Source organism: Arachis duranensis, chromosome 8, assembly GCF_000817695.3.
Source record: "Arachis duranensis cultivar V14167 chromosome 8, aradu.V14167.gnm2.J7QH, whole genome shotgun sequence".
Taxonomy (NCBI): Eukaryota; Viridiplantae; Streptophyta; class Magnoliopsida; order Fabales; family Fabaceae; genus Arachis; species Arachis duranensis.
Window position 1 is genome coordinate 39,237,115 of NC_029779.3, and position 5,014 is coordinate 39,242,128.

Consider the following 5,014-nt stretch of genomic DNA (forward strand, 5'->3'; position numbering starts at 1 on the left):
AACAGAATGACTAATATATATGTTAATAATATTATTGTTAAGTTATATTTTTTTTGTATTAGAAAAATATAATTAAAATTTTTTTGTAACATCTTTTTTTGTAAATTTTTTTCTTGTAAAAAATTTTAAATTCTATTAATTAATCATCAACATTTTAGAACTAAAAAAAAAATTTTATATTAATAATCATTAGTGGATCAATTTTATTTATGTACCAAAATTATACGTTATTAATTTTTTAATATGTTAATTATTTGTGTTAAATTCAAAAAATAAAAGAATTTTTTTTTTCTGAAACAAAAGAATTACTATGACTAGCAATAGATACAAAATAAAAGGCCCATTTTGGTAATACATATTATGCAATAGGAACTTATCAACCAAAAAAATTTTGATTGTCCTCTGGTTTTGTTGGCAGCTAGATCAATGCGTTGAAGCTCCTTTAGAAGTGCCAATGAGTCTTGGCTCTAGTGGCATTTTTTCTCCCTCCTCACCTCAAGGTCTAGGGTTTAAATCCTAGAAGATGCAATTGAGAAAAAAATGTGATAAATATGTGAGGAATGTGTGAGTGTATTGTGTACTTAGGATTGGAGGTTGTCCAATCTATTGGGGTACCTAGGATTGAGAGTTGTCCAATTCACCGACAAAAAAAAAAAAACTCCTGTAGAAGTCCATTATGAAGCATTGGGTATCTATCATGATATTTATATAGTAATAAGAGGAGAAAAAGAAAAAAAAATAAATTTTTTGTATATACATTCAAACTACTGTTAGATTCAGGTAAAAGAAATTGCAAAGCAAAATTCATTTAGCATAAAATCTTCAAATTTAAAATAGGAAAGATTTTATTTTTCTAAGTAGACTTGCAAAAAAGTCATCAAACTGATTTCTTAAATTCTTTTTTTGAGTATGTTTTATTATATTTAGTCTTGTTAGCACAAACGTTGCACGTTTGTTAACCTCTCGTGATGATTTCGACCATGGAATAAATTGATAAAATAGGAGGTGCAAAATAGGAGGTGCACTGTCACTATTTCTCCTCTCCACTTTCTTCTTCTTATGCTATACGCTAATTATCTCTCTTTCGTTGAAACCTCTTGCTAGCTGCCACCTTTCATTTGTTTGGATTAAATATTTTTGTCGTTCTTAAAATTTTGGGTTAAAATTAAAATCATAATTTTTTTTTATTAATATTATTTTTAACGTTATAAAATATTATAAAATTATTATTTTTTACTTTAATTTTATTTTTTAGATCAAATTATCCCTAATAATAATAAAAATAATAAAAAAACAAAGCAAAATCCTCCCTACCACCCACACTGTATCTCCCACCACACTGACTATCATATTCTCTCCCTCCTCCTTTCTCCTCACCACCAACATTGCTTTCTTCTTCACTCTCGCTCCTTCTTCTGCCACTGCCACTACCTTTGCTCTCACTAATCTGAGAAACTTCCTCGCCATCAAGGGAGACGAGGGGATGGAAAGTCGAGGGGAGTCCGGTACCATAAGTGTTGATTCCTCCTCTCATTAGAGTTGGTGGCCACGGAGTTTGATTTCTGCTCCATCTTCTTTATTCTTGTCTTCTGCTTTTGTTTTTCCCTCTCACACAGTGGTAAGTCACCATCCCCTTTCTCTCTCTCTCTTTCCTGGTGACTCTTCTCTTTCAGTCTCTATTCCTTCAACTATCCTCAATCACAATTCGCTTTACCACTCCCATTTTGTCACCCTTCATATCACTACCAAAAATTCTCTTTTTCTTTTCCAAAGATTATAATTTTATTGCAATCAAAATTTAGGGTTTTGATTACAATACCAAAAAACATGCTGCTTCTTTATCGACGAGAACTATGGTTACCATGCCTTAAAGAAAGAAACAGGGGCAAAAAAAAAAAGACACATGCTTAAAGATAATTTTTTCAGACAAAAGAAAAGTAAGCTTCTTCTTCATTTTCAAGAGCTATGGTTGTCATGTCTCTCAAATTTTCTTTACCATCAATAGATTTAAAAACAACAATAACAATAATTAATTTATTTAATAAGAAATCCAAAGAGTAAAACAAAGAGAAAGAAGTAAAAGGGAGTGAGATAGTAACAAACAAACAGTATTGCTGTGATTGATGATGTTGATGAGGGTCATAGAATGATGATAGATGAGAGGATGTTGATGAAGGTGAGAGATGGTGGGAGATATGGTGTGGGTGGTAGGGACGGGAGAGAGTTTTGTTTAGTTTATTATTATTTTTAAATTTCAATAAGTTTTATGGTTAGTTCAATTTAGTTTTCTATTTTAGTAGATATCAATTTGTTAAGATAGATTAAATTTAAGGTATTAAATTTTAAATTGTTGAAAAGTATTTAAAATTTTAAATTGATTGATTGATTAAAACTATTTGTTTGGATATTTTTTTCTGAAAATGTTGTGAACTGCTCCCGCTAGTATATTGTTAATGTTGAGTTTTTGTCAATTGGTGTTGAGAAAATGCTCAATTGTGCTATTTGATGTGTTTGATGATTTTGCATGCCAAGTGTTCAATAATTTGCCTCAGAATTCTTATGAAATTTTGGTTCCATATTTAAAAGTCAATATTTGCTTTCACATTATCAATGTTATTATGCATTGCTATAACTGTGTTATGTCTCTAATTGACCAAAATTTTTAATTTTTGAATGATTGAGGGCTCTTGCCTAATATTACAAGATTAACAAACTTGGTCCCATGTAACCCAATTATGTCAAATTTGCATATTTATTTGGTTTTGGGTTATATTAAGAATGAATTTCAAATATTGAAATTAATCTTGTAGTATTGGTTATAGGAATTACATTGGTGTTTGAATTTGTTCCTCTTACTTTGTTTACATTATTTTTCTTTATTTTATACATCAATTGTTTGTGAATATGTCTTTATGAATATATTAGATTTTAAATTGCATATTTGTTGCTACCATGTGATTTAGATTACTTGATCATGTTAGGCATATTGAATAATTTATGATGGTAAATGGATTGAGATGCTAATATTTGTGATAATCAAATTTTTGATGTTTATGTAATGGTATAATGTCATATTGGTTGTTTATGAACTTAATTTCAATCACTGCATATCACACTTCAAAACTTTACTTTAGCACAAAAATCCACCACAAATGTACCAATTCCAATTGCCTATGTGTTAATTGAGCTTCGTGTTGCTTGTTTATTTAGCTGTACTTGCAAATGTTGGAAACCGCTTTAGGCACATTAATTAATTGAGATGAATGTCGCTTTTTACAATATCACATATTACTTATTTCATCCTCTTAGTGTCCTGTAATTTTGGCGACATTTATTTTCTGACTAACTTCGTACCTATTGAAATAAAATACTTGAGGTAATGTATTTTATTTTTTTGTAAGCATGACTAATGGAAAAAGAAACGCCAACCAAAGGAAACAGCGGAAGAGTCCTCCTTTAGCTCATCTAAGGCCAATCAACTGAAGGCATTCCTCAAGGCTATTAGCTGCATGGAGCTTGGTCTGTCGATCCAACAAAAGAAGTTGCCCGACTACAATGTTCGACAGAGCAAGAGGCGATTTGATAGGTTGAGTTTAAGATGTAATCGGATCGAGCGAGTGGTTAAGGATGAGGACTTGAGACCCCTTCCACATGAGAAGCCAGATAGAGGAGTTATCAAGAGTTCCCTTTTGAGTTCTGAGTTCATCTTTTATAACACCCTACCACACAGAACTTTACGCTTAAGCCGTAAAACAGAGGTGGTGTGGTATTACGACTGATGCTACGATTTTAGGAAATTGCACGATCGGCAAAAATTCCTTCCGGCAAGTGCACCGGTTATCGTCAAGTAAAAACTCACAATAGAGTGAGGTCGAATCCCACAAGGATTGGTTGAGTGAGCAATTCGGATTAGAAGTGTGTTCTAGTTGAGCGGAATCAAGATTTAGATGAGAATTGCGGAATGTAAAATTGGCGGGAAACGTAAATGGCAAGAAATTGAAATTGCGGAATCTTTATATGATTGGATCCCAATTCCTTGGCTCACCAATTCTCTCTAAAAACAAACAAATTCCCAATCCCTTGGTTTAAATGTTCATAAGAAGAGATGATGCTCGATCACTGATTATACCACACAGTTTCATGAACCACAATTTGGTAGGATTACATGTCACAATATCCATCCAAACCCCAATTTTCAATTCACTGTGAGAAAGCTTCTCTAGCATGAATCCTCCATTCCTTTCCCAAGGTTCCGAAGGATTCCAATTATGGATAGTTTCTTTCCCAAGACAACTAACCAATGGAATTAGATCGAGAAGGTTTCTAACAAAAATTCAAGAGAAAAGATTAAAGAAGAAGATAAAAACTATTATTGATTCATTGAATTACAATAGAGCTCCTAACCCAATGAAAGGGGGTTTAGTGAGTCATAGCTCTGAATTCAATTACAAAAAGTATGAAAACTAGAAAAATGATCCAAGGTCCCTAACTAACTTAAATTCTATCCTATTTATACACTTTCTAAATTGAGCTTCTGTTGTGTTTCTTGGGCTTTGAGGCCTTTCCCTGATTTCCTTTTGCTTTGGGTTTATGATCCATAATCCTGATGAGGCTGCTGATCCAATTCTGTAACATTCATTGAGCCAACTTAGTGATAATCAAGTAATGACACATGACTCAACAAATTGAAATTCCAGACTCATCAATTCTTCAGGCCCAATCCCATAAACCATGATATTCAATTGGGTTTCATACCAGAGTACGTTTAAGTTAATGTTTGTGTTCAAATGCTAACTTAAACTGCAATATCTTTGGCCCAGAAACCTTTTCAAACAGTGGCGTTTAAGTTGCAGTTTAAGCTTAAACTGCAACTTAAACGCCAGACACTTCCAGTGATGCCTTTTGTGGAAGCACGTTTAAGTTCCAGTTTAAACTTAAACTGGAACTTAAACGTTGGACACTCTTGGAGGTGGTATAACTCAAGCACGTTTAAGCTTCAGTTTAAGGTTAAACT

At 32.5% G+C, this 5,014-nt stretch overlaps 1 long non-coding RNA gene across 1 annotated transcript; it reads left to right on the plus strand.

The window, feature by feature from the left end:
• Positions 1–1,253: 1,253 nt before the first annotated feature.
• Positions 1,254–4,010, plus strand: LOC110274669 (uncharacterized). Its single transcript, XR_008001974.1, has 2 exons — positions 1,254–1,937; positions 3,402–4,010. It is a non-coding gene; the product is annotated as an uncharacterized LOC110274669 (long non-coding RNA).
• The last annotated feature ends 1,004 nt before the right edge of the window (positions 4,011–5,014 follow it).